Here is a 21169-nt window from a genome sequence, read left to right as displayed (position 1 = left end):
TATATAAATATATACAATTGAATGGTCAGTTATTCTAGGAGTTGATTTTACTTCACAATAAATTTTTTTGTTGTTGGTAAATACTAAATCTATTAATGTGCTCGATCTATTATTAGTCCTTGTATTTTCTTTGACACATTGTCTTAAACCAAATATATTTGATATTTTTTCTAATTTTGCTGTGTAAAAATCTTCACATTTGTTCCAATTAAAATTCCAATCTCCAATTAAAACAGTATCCAAAATTTGATCAAAACTCCATTCTGCAATATTATTTATAAATTCTATGAATATATTCGGATTACTATTTGGAGATCTGTATGCTATACATAATATTATGGGAATTTTTTCAATAAAAATCTTAACTGTGATAGACCAGTATGTCTTATCTTGATTATTTTTAAATATAGTATTGAATTTTATATCATTTCTAATATACAGTATAACACCTCCTGTATGTCTGGAATTAGAATCACATCTAATTATATTATAATTGCCAATATTTAGTTCAAATTCTTCAATGTCATTTGTGATATGGGTTTCAGTTAACCCTAAAAATATTGGATATTCCTTTTCAGTAATTAATTCTATTTCCTCTTTATGTTTTAAATAACCTTGTGCATTGATTAATATCCCAGTTACTGATTCTTGTTTCCCATATGAACTTGATTTTTTTAATTGCTATACTATATTATATTGTATTTTATTATAGTAATTTTGCTCGTATCTTTTATAAATTGAACAATTTCTATCCATGGAGTTGTGTTCCACATTCAAATTAAGATTTAGTAATTTATTTGCTCTACAGCAATTCACACAGTTTTCTTTTTTGTTGCATTGATTTATTAAATGTTCTTCCGAACCACATTTTATACAATTTTTTTTATTTTTACATTCACTGGCTTTGTGATTATAACCATAACAGTTATAACAACGGTATATGAATATGTCTTCATATACTTTACACCTATCCCATTCAATATTTAATTTGCCTACATCCATTATATTTTTAAATGTCGTAACATCTACTTCAATAATAGCATCATACTTATTAAATTTGTTTTTTTTAATATGTTTTACTTCTAAATAACATTTGTTTTCTTCTACACATGTGTTTTGTTTCATTATACACTTTTTTAGTTGATCATATTTTAATTCTTCAGAAATTCCAATTATTTTTATTTTTGGTTTCTTTAAATTTCCTACTTTTATATTATATTTATCTCCTAGTTTTTTTACTGCATCTGTCGTAATTTTCGATGCATCTTCTTTACTATCACATGTAATTATTATACCTCCTTTGCTTATTGGTCTTATATTTTGTATTCCAACTTCTAATTCTGTTGGTTTAATTAAATTTTTGCAATCCTTTTTTGTCTGCTCTATATTTTGCAAATTTTTAGGTATAATTATCGCAATATCTTTTCCTTTTTTTACGATTTCCGAATAATGTTTCTTTTGCATTTTATTTTTAATAATATTGTTATTTAAATTTAGTTTATCCTTTATATTATAAACATCTTTTCTAACTTCATTTAATAACTCAATTATTGAGTTATTATTTTCATTTTTATTATTTACATCGTCCCTATTAGTTTTTAATACATCTAATAAATGTTTATACATTATATCAAATGTATTAGTTATAATGGTTTTTTTTTCTTTTGATAATATATTACCATTTGATAATAATACATTTAATTTTGTTTTTAATTCATCCATTTCTTTTATTCTATTTTCTGGCGTAATTACGCCCGCTATATTCACGCCGCTATCGGCCATTTTTTTTTATGTAACAATACTAATTATTTCTATCTTATACTATTTATATATTATATTAATCAATCTATTTATACTATTTATTAAATTGTGCTACTTACGCGCAAATATCTGCCGGTTTTCACCTCCAAAGGGGTTGGTTACCACAATCTTGGCTAATTGCACGGCAGACACATGCACATACGATGAACACAAACAACTAACATACTAATACAAAAAAGTATTTTTATAAATCAAAGCAATAAAATGTTGAGAATCACTGATTTTTTTCTATAATTTACTATAAATGTGTAATAATAATATATAAATAACAGAAATAATTATGGGTAAATACGTAAAATTAACCTACTGCCAGGTGTACCTATACTAACAAATTAACATATCTGTATAAATTTCAACTCACTACTCAAAAGGTGAAGAGTGGATTTAATTTTTATGTTTTATTTTTTATAATATCCTTCAATCCTTAATTAAAAACAAAGCAAATATATATTTTGTAATATGAACTATTTACACTTTAATGAATTAAACAATAAAATAAAATTAATGAAAAAGTACTTTATTCAATATCGTTTAAAAGATATCTGTATATATGTATTTTGTATTGCTGAAAATATAAATATAATATAGTTCTTTTTCCTTGAATAACGAGTGAGTTAACTAAAAAGATTAACCTTTAGTACCAGGTCTGAATGAATATTTTTATTATATAAAAAACCAAACTTACCAAAAAAAAAAGATTCAGAGCATAATAGGAAGCGTTTAAAAAACGTCGACTACACCAAGCAGCTAGTATCCGTCGGCCGGCGTTTTAACGCAGTGCACAATGAGCCCTTTGTACCGTTAGCAACTCTTTTGCTCCTGAGAGAATGGCTCGAAAAAAAATCGCTCGGCAAAAAGCTCGCCTCGAGCCCTTGAGGTTTAAGAAAATGGAAAATTTCGTTCCCGCCGAGTGGCGAGTGTTTCTCGAGGCCCATTAACCGAGAGCTTCGCGCAAGTTGAGTTGTTGAGTCGGTTCTAATGCCGCGGTTTTTTTATATTTTCATTTCATTCATTTGAAAGCTCGTCTAGTGCCCTGAAAGAGCATGACGACTAATTCAGAGAGAAGCTTCGATAGTCATTATAGTGGCGAAACTTTAGCATAAGCTCTTATTAGTATCAAGTCTAAGCTTCGAAGCTCTTCATAGCCGATAATGGCGCAAAAATGTTTAGTTTAATTATGAAAGATGCTTTTCATAACGAAGGGGTTATTATCGATAAGTATTTTCATATAATAAATGTGTACAGTAAGTACATAACAAGAATAACGATTGAAGATATAAACATATAAAGTAAAGCTGACTCTTTAACCCTGCCTTATGACTTTAAATTTTCCCAGTATTCAAGAAGCTGTTTCTCAAGACACTTAAAACTACAATTTTAATATAATAACCATTATTTTTTTAATTAATTATGTTTGAAAGATTACTATACAATAAGTTTTTTTTATATTATATATTATATGTAAGTTGAGTTAAAATTTGTTTAGTGTAAAAATTAGTTATAATTTAATAAGCACAATAAATTAATAGAATAAAATAAATATAAAATAATTACATCATTATTCCTTAAAATGTTTATTGTAAGTTAATATTTGTGACTTGTAGATTTTTTGTTTGATTATGATATTTTTTTGGAATTCAAACTAAATCATATTGATCAGATCTAAACACCACTCAACAGAGGTGCGAAACAAAATGGGGCAATCATAAGCTAGAGAGTACTCACTATGATTATTATAAAAGCATGTTTTAAATAGACATTTTATAAATACTATAATTAAAAGAAAAACATATTAGAGAATGAAAAATACGCTAATACTGCATAATATTACTGTACTTTGCTATGCTACGCCGATAACACTACTTTGGTTAATCTCCGCTTCTGCTTTCAAGCAATATATACATCGTCGTTTTCGTAGTTCTAATATATCGTTTTCAACAGATAAAATGTTAGGATTTAAGATGCTAATTTAAAATGGTGATTTTTCCTCAATACCGATATTAATGGTACCGTAACGAAACGTATTTATGTAATGAACTATAAATCATTCGCAATATTAATAATAATCATTTATATTATTATTTTCTTAAATTAATCACAATGTAAATCAAATTTCAGTATAAGTTTACTCTAAAAAATAAGCACTGTTTCAGCGGAAATATATCATTTTAGATGTATTACACATATGAAACGCTCTAGTGCTCACATTTCCTTTCGTTTGACTCCAAAGTGACGGCATAAACGCGCTTCCGTGTATTCAAAATAAGTCTTACTTATCTTAAAGGACTTATCTTCGAAAGATTTATTGCAGATCTGAAGCAGTAAATCTCTATTGTTTGGCGGAACACTCTTTGGCGTACTTATGCTCCCTTTCCCTTGTCTTGCGGTGTCTTCTTTCCTCTCGCCGAAGCTTTGAGCTAAAGGCTTTCTGCTAAGGCGTGGCGTTGTCAGATGATTCCGAGGAAAATAACTCTATTAACCAGTCGATTTGCTCGGTTCCACTCTGTGCCCGTCTAATGTTATGAAATCTTTGCTACAAATTCTATTCAACCCCGAGGCTTCATACTTCATTACTCCCGTTGTAACACGGTGCTTTTGAAATTGAGGATAAAGTGCTCGGGCTGTGTCAGAAATAAAGAAAAACTTTTCGTAATAAAGATTATCCTTATGCGAAATACTGAGATAAAAATAACGTATATTAATATTGCTGTAGTATTTATTGGATTTATGACGTTAATGAAATGGGATTTAATATTATATTATGATATTATCTATTCAAAATATATACATTTATATACTGCCACACAATAAAAAGCTCTAATCATATAACTTTTTTATAAAATATTTTACTTATAATACTGCAAAAATATATCACACTGAATTATTATATATAAATATCGATTAGCAAGATTCGAAAATGTGTTAAAAATCAGAATCTCGAACCCAAACACGTAATAAAAACCCTCATGAATTTATAGAGAGACCTGATTGTATAGTATAGATGTACAGATAAGTATTTAAATCTATCTAGAGAGGGAGGTTTTTTTTGTTAGCCTAAAGTCGAAATTAAACGTTAAAACGGCGTCAGTTCGAGAATAATGAGATCTAATTTGGGTCGTAATCGAGATTAACGCGGCGCGGGAAATATTGGAAAGCGCACGGAGCAATGAGACTAAATTTATGGGGTACAAAATGGTTCCGAGAAAAAGTTGAGACATTAATGGATTCCATTAGAGATAACAAAATAGATAGGTGAATCGCCGGTGGAAAATAAGCATAAAGTATGCGAGGGAGAAGAACGAGGTTGAGGCGGAGCTAGAGAAACCAATTTTGCGACGAAGGGTCTCTTTAGAAGCCAAAACACTCAGACACCAATTTCAATTTTGGTTCACGTAAATAATTGTTATGAATTCGTCGAACTTTGCCATTCGATTTTGCTACTATTAATATTTACTTTCGGAGATTAAATACTAAACGACTGAGACTTGAATGTGTACATAATATCTATCAGAAGTTTCACTGTCGAGCTATATTTGTTTATACTAGGATATTAAAAAATCTTTTTAATATAGATATCAAATTATTTGTTTACCTGTAATTGCAAATTTTTAAATTATGCCTTACAAGTTTGATATTTTTGCGTACAAAACCCACATACATATTTTAATAATATTTTAAATATAATAACAGTAATAGCGTATAGAAATATATTTTGCTATAAAGATTTAAAAATTTGTTATTAACCCTTTCAATATTGGGTTAATTTGTAAACATTTGTTAATTTGTTAGTATACACCTGGGAGTGAGTTAATTTTCCATATATTTACATAATTATTTCTGTTGTTTTTTATTTTATATTATATATTATATCATTTTTAGTAAATAATAATAATAAAAAAATAGTGATTATATTAGTTTCATTGCTTTAATTTATTTAACTACTTTTTGTATTAGTATATTTAGAAAAAATATTTTAACACATTTTTATTGTAAATTTTTTTAAATTTATTTCACATATTTATTACATATTATTAGACTTTTGTGAAAAATTTTTTATTCAATACAGAGGATTTCCATAGTTTTTATAAAATTATTATAAATTATGTTAGTTTATTTTGTACAGAAATCATTTAAAAAATATTATATAAATAAATTATTTTTTATTCTTTCAATTATATATGTAAATAACTATCTGGGAACTTCAAAACAGTGAATGATCGACCGCCGTACATGTACGGCAACACTCCACAAAGGGTTAAGTCACACTTGTAATAATAAAAATAATATACAGTATATATTGCATTACTTTATAGTTTTTCATTTTAATTATTTTTATTATTTTTTACAAAAATTTTTACTTAAAGTAGATCGCTGATTATTTTAATAAATTTAACAAAATTTGTTGGGTTTTTATTTTTACTTCAAGAAATCTTTAAATTTTTTCAATGCCATTTATAATGAGAGTGGTTTTATTTACATCATCACTACAAAAATAAAAACATGAATAAAAAAAACTGAGTTTAAGTAATACAATCTAAATCAAATTAAGAATTTAACTAGTTTATGTAATTTAAAGTATAAATTAGTAACATAATTTAATTTTTAAACGAAAAACGAAAATAAATTCTATCTAAAGAAATTATGTATTTATATTTTACTGAGCAGTTTTATTAACTTAATCTGTAATTATTTATTAAAAATAAATCTCTAATTTTTAATTTGTTATATAAAACAAGCATTTTTTAATAATTACTACAATTTTATTAAATATAATATAAAATGCAACAATACAAATAAAAAAATTGTATCATCAACACAAAAATAAAAAACACCGAGTTTAATTAATACAATGCTCAATAAATTTTTAATTTATTTTCAAAATTACAAATTAAAATTTAGATTCTATTACTTAAAATGTAATTTAATTACATAATTTTAACTAAAAACATTTTTGTAAGACTAAAAAAAAACACTAATTTATTATTTTTTCATTTAGAAATATATACGTGTAATTTTCTGGCAAAAGTTTCAATATCTTTAATCTGTTAATATTTATTGAAAATAAATCACAATGTTCAATGAATCAATACTCTATATAATTTTATTCATTCATAATAATTTTAAACTCGAATTCAGTAACTTGAAGTTTAATTTTATCACATAAATTTAACTAAAAACATTTTTTTTTAATTTAAAACACATTTTTTTTAAGAATTATATATTAATTTAAAAAAAATCGATTTTATAACACAAGCATTCTTTTAAAAACTTTAATTTAAATAAACTTATTATGAACACAATAAAAACATCATCACTAGATTAATAAAAGAGTGAATAAAAATAAAATAAGCTCAAATAACACAATCTATATGTAAACTATTTTTCACGTTTTTCACTCGCTCGTGTATTTTTTTTACAATTTGTTTATAAATGTAACCATATTTTCATTTATACAATATTAAATATTTTTTATTGCAATATTGGCATGTAAAGAAAAAACCCTATTGGATTTTGAAATAAAATTTGATTACTTAAGAGTAATGGCGTAGCGAAGAGGGCGTTCGAGGGTCCAAGCCTCTCCTCCTCCTCCCCTACCACAAAATATCCAAAAAAATATAATTAAAAACGCGAAGATTAAATTTATATTTTTTGTTTACTTTTTAAATAATAAAACAATATATTTGTTAATTTACCGAAAAATTATTTTAAATTAATTTTATTAAATAATAGTTTTTTCCATTCCTCGTTAGTATTCTTAACATTCCCCTTTCTCTCCACTCTTGCCAAAATTATGGCTATGTCACTGTTTAAAAGTATAATTTAATTACATAACTTTAACACAGAACATATTTTTGACAATAAAAATACTAGGATTTTTTAAAATCAAGCAAAAAAAATATAATCAATAAATTAAATACAATTATCTTTATTGACTATTCACTATTAGTAAAACTACTATTTTATACAATAGCATGTTTTTCAGTTATTCTAAGAAGATATCACAAGTCTTTTATGAGATTTTTTCACTATTATGCAGACAGTAGGTTTCTTTAAAACGATACGTCCTGAAATAAACTAGCGTATATATGCAGTATTATTTGATAAAATATTTTATTAGTGTAATATTAATATTTATATTACTATAATTTTAAAGTTATCTTGTATTTCTATAAAATTTTACATAACAAGATATATTTAGTAATAACCTAATTTTAACATTATATTAACAAAGCTTTTGTTAAACAGTTGACAATGAATATTATTATGATAGTGATATAGTGGTATTTATGAATATTTAAGCATCGCATGCGAAATGCTCATTTAATGTTTCCTTTATCTTCATTATGGTGTATAATATATCAAAGGTCTACATTTAATGAATGTAGATACTTGCGACTTGTGGAAAAATCTAAAGCTATCCAATTTTATAGTAGCACAAGTGTTACATAAATCATGGATATATTTTTACACATTAGTATATTATAAAAAATAGCACAATATACCATAGCATCATTAATTCGCTGTCCATGTTTGATCTTGATTTTTTAATAACAGCAACACTTAAATGCTAGATTATGATCTAAGTTTGTGTATTAGTACTTGTTAGTGAAAAAAATAGACATTCGTCGATTAAGCATTTAGAGTTTAGAGATCTGCAAAAACGAGTGGGCGATCGAGCGCTCGCCAGATCTAGATAATTTGTCTTACGGTCTCCATTTGCATACCAAAGGCGGCCAAAATTAAACCAAAATCAATCACCGTATATTATCGGTAATTGGAATTTTCCGTGTACCGAAAAACCGAAGCGGACGTTTACAAATGACCGGTGAAAACGACTTTACGCAAAATGACCGTCACGCGCGATTCACTGGTATTACTCTAAAACCGCGACTATCGAAATCGCTGTATAATACAGAACAGAAAGGATTAACTGAAACTAAATATGTTTTCAAGCGGATAATGCATTAATTTCACGCTTTAATCTTTATCAAAGTTAGAATAACATCCGAAATTGCGGTGTCAAACACAATCTGCACGGTCTGGTTCATTCTTGATGATTGTACTAAAAATATCACTACACTTTTTTATAACCATTAAAAAAATATTTAAATTTAATTATATTTTAAAGCTACTTAATAAATACTCAAAATATTTATTACCTATTTTTATTATAAATAATTATTGACCATGATAAAGTCCACCCATATCACAAATAGTTTATCATGGCCAGTTGCAGTTATATTGTAATGTTTCGAAATGCACGAAAATGTTAATCCATATTTTGATTAAATTAAACCGTTATCATGCAGTGGAATATTATATATAATGGTTTCGTTCTAACAAAGCACGATCAAAACAATCGAAAATTGGGTCATCGATATGGTGTTTCAAATAATTGGATTTTATTGAGATCGTAAATATTGATCACGTCCATCGTTGTTATATAATTTATAATTATATTGGGGTTTATTATGATATTTTTTATTTAGGACAGCTATAAAAACGAATTATTCAATGCTCAACCTTTTAACATCATAGAAAATCACAATTAGGAATTTCATTTTTACCTATCTAGATAAAAGATAAAAATCAAATAAAGTGTACTGCTATTGGAGCTTTTAAGCTATACGTGTAAAAAAAATCTGTTAATATTTAATGTTTTTTGTTGTTATAGAATTAGACAGGCTAGAGTTAAATTATATAGCAACTTTTTTGATACAGATAGCTTTGCTTTTAAGTCTTAAAATAGGTCTTACTATCACAGTATTTTCACATGTAAAGTATTTTGATTAGAATACTATTTATTCTATTGAAAATATTTTATTTTAATTCTTAATAATTAGTTATGACGACTGTATCGTCAAGGTATATTGATAAATCAGTGTTTTTTTAATATTTAATCTGAGAGATTACTATTTTCGTTGTTCAAGTGGTCGATATAGTGACCTTTAAATTTTGACTAATGGCGCAACTTCTTAAAAATCATCACACAACGTTATTTGTCTGGTTATATTATTACTAATTTAGCAGTTTTACGATTTATTAATCACTATTGTATTACGCAAAGTAAAAAACAAATGTTTTTAAATGTTGACATATTAAGTATTTTTTTTAGACATTAAGAATGAATGAAAATTTTTTAAAGAATAGTAACAATTATAAATATATACTTTTATAGGTAGTTGATTAGTAACGATTATTTAACATGCAATTCTTATGAGAATATATTAATATTTATTTTTAGAACAACATACAGCGTTATTTACAAAGCATATCTTATTCATAAAATGTTACTTTTCTCAAAATGACTACTCTCATTTACATTCATCTACGTTGAATTTGGGTTTAAAACGATTGCTTCAAAATTTCTTTGATTATTTAAAAATTTTAGGTTAAAAAAAACCAACAGTAATGAAATCGGATATTTTGTTTGAGTCAACACATAAAAAAATTACACATGTTTGGAACAATAATTACTAAGCTTGATCAGAATAAATTAAAGTGTTGTTCGGCATATAAATTCAGTTATTTTATATTTGTGTTTTATTTAAACCCGGTAGGTTATACTTCTGGACCGATCATGGCGCGTATTCTACCATCTTGAAAATTATTAATACTTCTCCCTTGCATAAGCTATATTTAGAATAATTTAAAGAGCACGAGTTGCTAAGCACATTTAGTGATTTGATAAAGGATCAAAGCGAACAAGATTACAACAATATTTAGACGATTACAATAGTTTATCCGCAGCGGTGGCGCTGAATCAGTGGCGGCGCGGGAATTAACTTATAATACAAACCCCGTTCGTTTTACGACTCGGCAAAACGGTCTCTCGTTATCAATTCAGGACGTTAAGCGCGCAAAAACGCCGCTTTAGGGTCACCCATAAGATATATCGTCGTTGGATGTTTACAAAATTAAGGTCGTTATTCTGCATTTCCAGCGCTCGGTAATTTATCGTCGAGTGAAATTACGCCCGAACAAAGTGCGGACATTTGCGCCAAAGGCGACCTGCGCCAGATTAATATTTGCACCTGGGTCACACAATTTTCGGACCCAGCCAACTCCCGGGACGTCGAAGTTTTCCGTTAGACTCTGCGTATATGTGGGTGTGTGTGTTATTTATATTTTTTCGCGGGTGCGAGTTGCGTTTAACCTTGTTAGAAAAAGTAGGTGGACAGAAAATTAGCAGTGGAAAGGTAACTTTTTACTTGTTAAAAAATAAATTTCAGTTATTTTTTTAATGAATAAATATAGCTTTGTTTTTACAGTTATGCATATTTTAATATATTATAATTGTAACTAAAATTATTTTTTATATTCAAGAGCTTAAAAAATTCTATACGTTTATATAAATGCTGCTGCGTTTACAATAACACATTGTTTATATTTTAATACTTTGAAGCTTTATGGATCTTACAATATGCTTAAAAAATAATTCATTATTTTATTAATACCTAAATAAAAATGATTTTATATATAATTTAGTTTTATAATGATTTCTTAATATTAAAAGACAAGCTTATACCTACACAATAAATCTACTGTAAAGAAAAATGGATTTAATTAGTAAAAAAATAGTTTCAATAAATAAATACATATTATTTTTCACATACATTTAAATTTTATTCTTTGTATATTTTAAGATAAATATATCTAATAAACTTCACTATTTTTTAATATTGTTATTTATAATAGATACTGCAATTGTATTATTATATTTTTTTATTATTTTCATTTTTATGTTAATGTACGGTAAATTGTTATTATCAAGTTAAAATTCGTATTTTATATTTTTCATCTAAATTAAGGGTTTAAAATATGCTAAAAAATATGAATTTTTGATTTATAAAAATCACTATAAAAAATAAATTTTTAGATGATTATCTGATTTCTATATTTGCTAATTAATATAAATACAATTAATTTTTCTACATATATGTGTTTTGTCGATTTTATAATTATAGGCCTGCTTGTGATGTTTGAAAAGGCAATATTTCGCCACAAAATTCAATAATATGTTTAATTTTTATTTTTTATTTAAATTTATAAAAATAAAAATAAAATATTTATATTATTCTGGTAATTTTTTTCTAGCACTATTTGTATAGATTTACTTTTATATCATTATATAAATCTCAAAGGCTAAACAGGCAGGACATTCTGGTATAGAGAATTACCAGTTGATTGTTCTATACCTATGCTAAGGTCTGAATGACCGCTACTAAATTTTGGAATAATTTTTTTTAAGACAAAATTGTAAATATTAAGACTTTTAAATACAAAACAATATTGATTATGCAATTTTTAATTGAATCTATGGTGATTTCTCAAATTATTTTTATCATGTCGTAAGTGCCAGAAAAAAATAATAGAAAAAATTATCATGTCATCCGTATGCAAATTTTCCCTTTACATCCAAGAGTCAACAAACCTTTGAGAACACCAGGGATGATCAAAGATGGAGCCCAGACTACTCAAACGCCGCAGGGGTCGTAAGGGCCCGCCCTTTGTGCGAATTTCCGCGTTCTAAACGAGCCGCGAGAATAGTCGCGTGCCGAAAGAGGTTTTTGCGGTGGCGCTGGCGCTATACCATTTCTGCAAAAGTGACACCCGTCTCAGTCATTTTTCTCATTTAATCGCTAATTAAAAGCTCAAATATGACCCCGGCGAAGGGAATAGGTTCGGCGGGGAAATTAATGCGATTTATTGAGGTGCGGCAGCGATTGCGAAACGGTGTTGCCGGTAAAAATTGATTATTTCGCCGTCGTCACGCCATCTAATTTTATCGCTGGTGAATTTAACGCGTCAAGTGCCGAATTTGGTAAAAAAGGTTACGCTGTGTTCGGAATATTGTGTGCGTATATTGCCTTTTGGTTTTTTTCTGTGGGCGGCGTAACGACTTGATGAAAATACCGCATTAATAATATGTATATTGTGATTTAGCTTAATTCAAGCCGAAAAGTTTTTTTTCTTTCAAACACTCAAACCTCATAAAAAGTGGGTACGTGATAACACTTAAGATAACAAAGAAATATAAAAATAATGATATTTTAAGTTAACATCACAGCTACAAGCCAATTCACTTAACAAGAGTAAGATAATTTACAATTAAAACAGATATACAGTGTCGTAATTGGCTTTTTGTGTGCTCTATAAAAAGTTTTATTTTTGCTCTCTTTTTTTATAATAAATAATAAAATACGATGTAGTATATTATTGCATACTTAAATGTAAATAAGGCACTCTTTAAAAGCATTTTTATGTATTTTACTTAAAATATGCATATTAGCCTTAAAATACCAACAATTAAATCACTGTAAATTTTAATACAAGCACAAAATGCTGAAACACATGGCTTTAGAGACTAAAAACAACATATTAATAAATTTAGTTCTTCAATGAGGTGTACTCAAACTATCACTAAATTAATTGTTTTTAATTTTTTTGTTTCCTGTATTTTTATTTTGCTTAAATTGAAAGGAGTTTTTATTTTTTTCTTAAATTAGAAACACAAACGCTTGTCTTTTATTTTTTTTTTAATAAATTAAGCTTATAACTAATTGTTGACGTACAAATGTATGTCTGTAAAATTATTTATATTATTGAAATAAACGTATTTAAAAAAATAAATTATTCATAAAGATATTTATCTGTGAAATTAGAAAACTCTAGGTTAACCAAACCCGTAATGATTATTAAGAAATAAATTATATATCACTAATTCCGTATCAATAATCTCCAAGACACGATAGAAATTAAATATGACTTGTTTAATCCAAAAGCAAAAAAACACCTGTGTTGAGTTTAATGTGCAGTTAATATGTTTTGAAAAAGGGTCATTGATTTATTTTTAAATATTTGTATTTATAAAATTAAATGACAATACCAGCATAATAGAGTGACTAATTCTTGATAGGCCTTGGTTTGAGTCCTATCAAGAATTAGTCTAATCGAATATTATATGAACCCGTGTTTTTCAATTACTATCGTTTTTAGGAGATAGAAATTAGTAATTATTACATATTTTTAATTTTGATCGACCATCATTAATTAGGTTTTCCTAGATTTTCCTTGTCTCACAAAAAAAGTCGGGATGATTTTTTAAAAATAAAATGGAGCTAGAACGCCAGTCTCACTACTTATTGTGTTTAACCCGTTATAACGCAATAAGATAATGCATGTGTATAGGTGCAACGGGAGATAAGTAATAAATAAATAATTATGAAGAAGCAAATAAATAGAATAGCTAAATTCTATATTGGCAATTGTTATTCCCGTATAAAATTCCCTAAAATTAACAAAAATTATAAATACATGCGATTTTCATAATTTAGAATAAAATTTAATATCACGTGAAATCTAATTTGATCATCAATTATAAGTTTAAAAAATTCAACTTATAACTATTTTCCTGACGTTTTACTTCCAGTTATGTAAAATTCTTTATTATAGTTTTTTTTTTGCTTTGGATTATTTGATTGCGCATATATTTTTTTTAATGCTTTGCTTTGCATGTATAAATAATTGTGATCAAAATTATTGCAATGATGAAAACAAAACTGGAAATCAAAACCACTTAAAACAAAAGGCAACTCATTATAAAATAATGGTTTCTTAGGAATTAACCTAACCTTGCATTGAATATGCCAGCCAATAACATATGTATATGATCTATGCCTTTACAATCTACCCTGTTCTATTTCACAACTTTAATAGCTTTGAATTTTTGCAAAATTACTAGTTTAACAAAAAGGTTTAATTATCATCCAAAAATCTAAACAGATTTTCTGTCCAACACTTGATCAACGTCCCCGCATCCACTTTTTCTTATCACACTTTACATTTGTCTATTTATTTATCTCTCCTTTGTGCAATTTCTTTGTTTGCGCCTTATCTTGTTCAACCAGGCTTGTATCCTTACAAACACACGTATCCTAGTGAACACGCATACACACAATTCATTAAAGAGAGGATTTTCCGCGCCGTAAATGAAATTACGTGATTTCCGTCGTATTATGCCGAATGCACCATAAATAGGGGCACGCTCGTAAAATTCCTAACGTTTCTATTTTTTTGCCGGTAAAAAAAAAACACCTCTTAACACGCAAGCGAGCCAACGTTGCAGTTAAAAACTCATAACGGCCATTTTGCACCTGAGTTTGTGCGTACATACACACATTCCACAGCTAAAAGTGTTATACACATATTATAACTAGTACGGGGGTGGAAAAGTAAAAAGTTTCATGGGTCAGCCCCTGACACTGGCGAAAATGATGAAGGTGAAAAAGTGGTTCTATCGATTCCGCTGACTGGACTCAGATATGGGGTGAGACTAAGGGTGGTTCACTAGGTGGTGTCGCATGCAAACATACCATCGAGGGGTAGTTAACGGTGGAAATTGAACAAAGTAGGCAAACTTTCCGAGCTTGGGCTGTGTTATGAAGAAATTAAAATAAATGCGATTTGCGCAATGAGCTTCGGCTTAATGAAATTCTCATTGTGTGTGTATATAAAATAGCACGATAAAATAATCAATACAACTGATAGCATCAGTATTAACATAATAAATTGATAGCCATAAAAGTACATCGTCACGGCAGTTCTATCCTAAATAAACTTTGTACTTAATATAGAATAAAAAAACGATCGAATTTTTTAGTGATTCTTAGTGATTTTTTAGGGCCTTCGCGTCCAGAAAGTATTTTTAAATTTTTTTATTTTCCATAAGAACACGTCTTTGTATCTGTGAATGATTATTTTGATTTATGCGGACGCTTTCTAATTTACCACCGAACTTGCGCAAAGCTTCCAATAGCTTAAAAATTATTGACATATAGCAAAATGATTTTTTTTAATATCTTGAGTGAGTTTGTCGGTAATAAACGTCAACAAAATCAACAAAATCTTATCTTTCTAATTTGTTAATAAAGTTTTTTATATTAACAAAAACATGTTGACGGTGAACTTCACTAGAAGTCCTTTAATACACAAGAAACTGAAAGCAAAAGCTGAAACGTGTCAGAATAAGGCAGAGCGTTACTTTTCCAAACTTAAAAAAGTAGGGTATGCAGAAAAGTCTAAAAGGCCCTTAAGCTTAGTATACAGCAGTTTTTCAGACTTATATCGTTTCTTCTTTATTAACCTTTTATCTGTACTTTATAAACATCCATAGTAATAATAAAAATAAAGTTTCATCTATTTATATATATATATATTTTTGTATATTAAAGACATATGTAATTATTATTAATTTGTTACTCATTAATTCTAGTTATATTATATAACTAATAAAAAAAAATTCCCAATTTAAAAAAAAAATAATATTAATTATTTTCATAAAAACGTTAGTATACTTTTTTGCAAAGCAATTATTATATCAAATAAATATGATCCAAAGAAAATACTGAAGTGTAACGTAGTAACATTAGAAAGGATGGCACTCAATAAAATATTTATAATATTCAGGGTCCTAAGAAGTAACTATGCATAAATTGATTAGATCTGTCAAATTTTATTTTATTTATTTTTATTAAATCTTTCGTTATAACCTGACAGGCATAAAGCCCAATGCGTTACAACGGGGAAAATCTGTACCAACTGAGTAATTCAATTAGATACACTAAATACCTACAAGAAAGTATTATCCATCAGACTGAAAGTTTTGGGAGTCAGTGAAATCTATTTTATTAGTTATAAATTATCATTTTATTTATAATGGTGCGTTTTTTAAAATAAATAAAAATTCGAGTGCCGCTGCCGGGGCTCGAACCCGCAACTTCAGAGTTACTAATCTGAGACGTTACGGAATACGTTATTCCTTTTAAGATAACTTAAAAAAATGTTGTTTCGTGATATGTGATTTTTACAAGTATTTTTATTTTATTTAATAGGGTCAAATAAAGGTATAGTAATTTTCATCGTTAAGAGTAACATAAACAATGTGTTGCGTGTTCAGTTTGCCTCAAGTACCAATGTTTATAAAACATCGGAATTTAAAATGGCATTTTTATAAGCAAAATACTGAGAAATAAAAATAGTACACATAAAAATTACACACAGTACTTTATATCTATCGCCAAAGACATCTTTAGAGGTGAATGGCCCAAGCCAGAATAAAGTCAGCGAGTGCTAATCTACCGACAGATACATTCAAGAATAAGAGCACTAGATAGCCTGCAGCTGAAAAATGCTGAGCGTCGACGATTTGTCGAGTCTATCCTTTAGTAAGTTTATTGAGTATTCTTATAGTTACTTTTCGAACCCTCTCTAACAATAATATTTCGTACCGCTGTAATACCATACCATGAAACAGGTTTCAAGAATTAATTCTAAAAATATTTTTTCGTAACGACGTTACGCATCAGGAACACAAAATAATGTAGTAGATAAAGACAGATTTACTTTCCATATTACTAATTAAACAAAATAAAATTATCAATCTAATTACATAACACATGATTTGTATAAAATTTTAATATGTTGTATATAATTTTCTCCAAACTAGAAACCATTGATATTGTTTTGAATCAGGCTGTATATATGCGCGCCGCATACAACATTTAGGTATGATACTCATATTGAATATATATATTTTATATGAAGCGAGTAAACCGTTCCATATATTTATTTGTCGTTTGTGGCCCGATTCATATGCGGCCCACGTTTGAATGTCAATTTGAGCCTGCGAGGTCAACCTGAGCGGTGGAAGTGTGCCACCGCTATTACACTGTATCAATCACATTTCGTGCCGGATACGAAGGGGGTGGCCCGTTCTGAATATTTGAGAAGTGCTGCCGTCGGAGCAGGGATTTCGCTTCCGCTATATTAGGACAATTTCCAATTTGACAAGCGAATCAATCGCCTGTCCAAAGTTTTTTTTTGCTGATTCCTTATAATGAAAATCCGAACGTTTTTATTATTTTATACCCTCGTTGATTATCGACATTTAATAATAATTAATAAATGAGAATTTAATTTTGATTTTGAACTGTCAAAAACGTCTTATCAATAACATAGACGCTTTGATTGTTAAATTAACATTTTGAGTTATTATAGTAAGTTTTGTTGTAAGACAGTGTGTGTATTATTTATATTTTATTAAACATGGAGCAAGATAAAGCGCAACACCGAGCATCTACAGCGTCTGTAAATATGATTATATAACTAAAACTTATGTATAATAATATTTATTATGTTTGATATACCTAATCTAGATTAACAACATTAAAAAACATCGGTTACTTTGAAATGCTACCAATTAGTACATGACGCCAGGGCGTTTTAATTAGTGTTTCTTCTCGAGAATTTCTAGAAATAATGGCAAATCGAGAATTTTCATTTTTCGAGAAATTTTATAAAGCATTTTCTAGTATATATAATTAAATTTGTACATATATTTTTAAAAAGTGTACATTCACTGCCGTTTTGATAACGCTACATAAGTAAAGGTGAATACTTCTTGAAAGGAAATTTTAATACTTGAACTCTTAAAATTATTTTGGTTTAAGTAATAAAAAAGACGCTCAGAAAAAAACTTAATAAAGAAGTTCGTGTCAGACGTTTAAAAACATGCATACTTTCTCGGAAGATCCAAATTATTTAAACTACGAATATTTTTTTTGCGATTTTCTATTACTATAACCGGCCGGCGGTTTTATCTTTGTAATGATGATCTAAGAACCCACTCCGACAAAATAAAATGAAATATTATATATTTATATATAGACCTAATTTGTCAATTGATTATGCAATAGTTATTTAAAAAGAATTACGAAAACACTAGATTTTATTGCTAAAATATTTAATATATTTGGGATAATTATACATATGATACTAATAAATTTACAACTACAGTATCGTGAAAAAAATGCAAAAATTTGTTATACTTAGTTGAAGATATTTTTAACTAATTATTATGTATGTTTGTATTGTTTTCGAGTGGTAACTTTATCCAATTCATCATCAGCTTTTATAGTAAAAATATTTATAAAAGTAAAAATGTTAAATCGTTCATCATTTAAATTGAGTTAAAAATGCGATATTATTGTGTTTTTGTCAATATGGTTAATAACGATACAAGTTTTACGCTATATGTATCAGTTAAAAGACTTAAAAAAATAACAATTCAGGTGCAATAAATGGGGGTAAAAATATAGATAAATTGATAAACTACAAATTAGTTATACATAAAACTAATGTGGATATAACAAGTACTTGATAAATAAATTCACGTGGACAACCCTTATGAAAAGTGCAAAGCAGTAATACCAATAAAAAAACCCACAAAGACCCACAAAGTTAGCCAATCAGCATAATAGCTAGACCATTTTAGATTGAGGAAGAATGCTTTTTTATGAGAGAAAAATAAATTTGTAGTAATAATATTAAGTGCAATACGTTCATCGTTAAGATGGCAAAAATTTCAAGGAAAACTTTCTTCAAGCAAGTGTGCAAAATCCAGAGAGCCAAATAATATAGAGGTGCTTTTTATATTTTGTAATATAATATAAGGTATCCACTTAATTGACGGAACAATAATGGCAGTAAATCGAAAAGGTGCCCTAAATTTTTTTAATTGCTTTAATAAGAAAGCATGTGGACTCAAATTTGGACTGCAATATCAAGGATTTTCTGCACTCTAACATCATACGATAATAGTCAGTAGTGTTTTATTTTGTTAAGAAATATGAAAGCAGTAAAGACATTATTTAAAATAAATAAATAAAATTTGTACTTTATTGAAGCGTTTAAGAATATATAAATATATATCCAAAGTCTTCTAAAATCTTCTATCTGAATACCAAATATTTCCTATTTTTATTTTTAAAAAAATACATTGCAGGGTTAAAAATTTTAGAAAATATATTACGAATTATTGTATAAAAAATACGAAAAAAATTAAAATAAATTCTGAAAAATAATTACACAATATGTATTATTAGCAATATTTTATAAAAAAACACTAAAAAAATTATTTAACTTGTATGTATGATATATCGTAATAATAAATGTAATAGCATAACTAATTATAAAAAGCAATTAAAATATTTTTATAATAAAAACTAATGTGCTTATAAATAAACATAAATATTTTATCTTAGTGTTAAATACATTTTTGTATCCTAAGATAATAAATCTTAATAAGATTTATTTAAAATTTAAGTTACCTTGAGTTACATTTAGGATAAAAAGCTTATTTAATAATTTTTAATTTTCTTTAACTACTTAAATAGTCATCGTAATACTTACAGTGTAATTGCTCATTCACAGTAACCGTTGTTTACTCTGAAACAAAATAAAAATAGAACATTAAAATCAAGTTTTAAAATTTGCACACGTTTTACTAATTCAAGCGTCACTGTAACTTGAACCTGTAACCAAAATTTATTAATACACCTAACGTTATAAGTAAACAGTGTTAGAAACGGGTTAAATCCTTGTATTTAATTTAAAATGTATATTCAAATCGCGCTCAGCGAGAGGCCCCTAAGCAAACAGTTTTTAACGAATGAATACAGGGTGACCCCAAAAGATAAACAAAAGGTACCCCTTGTTTTCACCCGCCTTTGATAATACAAAATCCGCTGTTTGTCGACATTAATTTCCATCGTAATTTGACAATAACGCAGCTAACACGTTTTTGTGTTTAAGCTTCGATTCTTATTTCTTTAAATGTAGTATCTCTAAATATTTCTCTGTAATTATATATTGATAAATAATAAATACATACAAATTATCACACTCACAAATATTTTAATCTCCTCACGTGTGTTAACTGAATCACGTTACGTTTGCGGCAGTAAAAACAGTTTAACTACGAACTGCGATAATAGTAATGTGAAAATAATATTCCATGTTCAAAAAACATTCATCCTACATCATTAGTTCAAATCATATGACCATTATCTTAACGATCATAACGACACATACATCATAACAAGTGTTGGAATGTATTCAACACGAATGGACGTTACTTAATAATCACATGTTCGTATTCAATCATGTAGTCCTTTTTCTTATAATGATTTCCGTCGACTTGTGAGGCTTGTAATCAATTAGAATGGTCACAGTTTTAGAATATGCTGGACAAAACGTTCTCGACGGAGGAAACCACTTTGAATTTGACATTTGTACCCATCTTAACCCACGGCAGGAAATTTTGTTGCAGACTCTAGATGCTAATGATCTAAGTTTCGTCCCCAGTGACGAGTTGTACTAAACTTGGGGATAGATTAAGAATTTTTAAGCACAATGTTTTACTAAGTGCAAAATTTCATAACGTTTCTGGGAAAAGTTTTAAAGTGATTTTGTAAAAATCTTTATAATTGATCTATCAATTTGATTG

At 27.5% G+C, this 21169-nt stretch overlaps 1 protein-coding gene across 6 annotated transcripts in view; it reads right to left on the bottom strand.

Moving 5' to 3' along the window:
- Positions 1 to 21169, bottom strand: part of LOC148234949 (irregular chiasm C-roughest protein-like) — a 306152-nt gene that overhangs the window by 121453 nt on the left and 163530 nt on the right. For all 6 annotated transcript variants that reach the window (XM_088186132.1, XM_088186136.1, XM_088186138.1 and 3 more), the window contains one exon: positions 20074 to 20109. The gene's annotated coding sequence lies outside the window, so the exon portion shown is untranslated. The remainder of the gene's footprint in view (positions 1 to 20073; positions 20110 to 21169) is intronic.

This window comes from Plectrocnemia conspersa, unplaced genomic scaffold (genome assembly GCF_051122295.1).
Source record: "Plectrocnemia conspersa isolate PC_06_02 unplaced genomic scaffold, ASM5112229v1 ptg000005l, whole genome shotgun sequence".
NCBI lineage: Eukaryota > Metazoa > Arthropoda > Insecta > Trichoptera > Polycentropodidae > Plectrocnemia > Plectrocnemia conspersa.
This window is presented reverse-complemented; position numbering and strand designations above follow the sequence as displayed.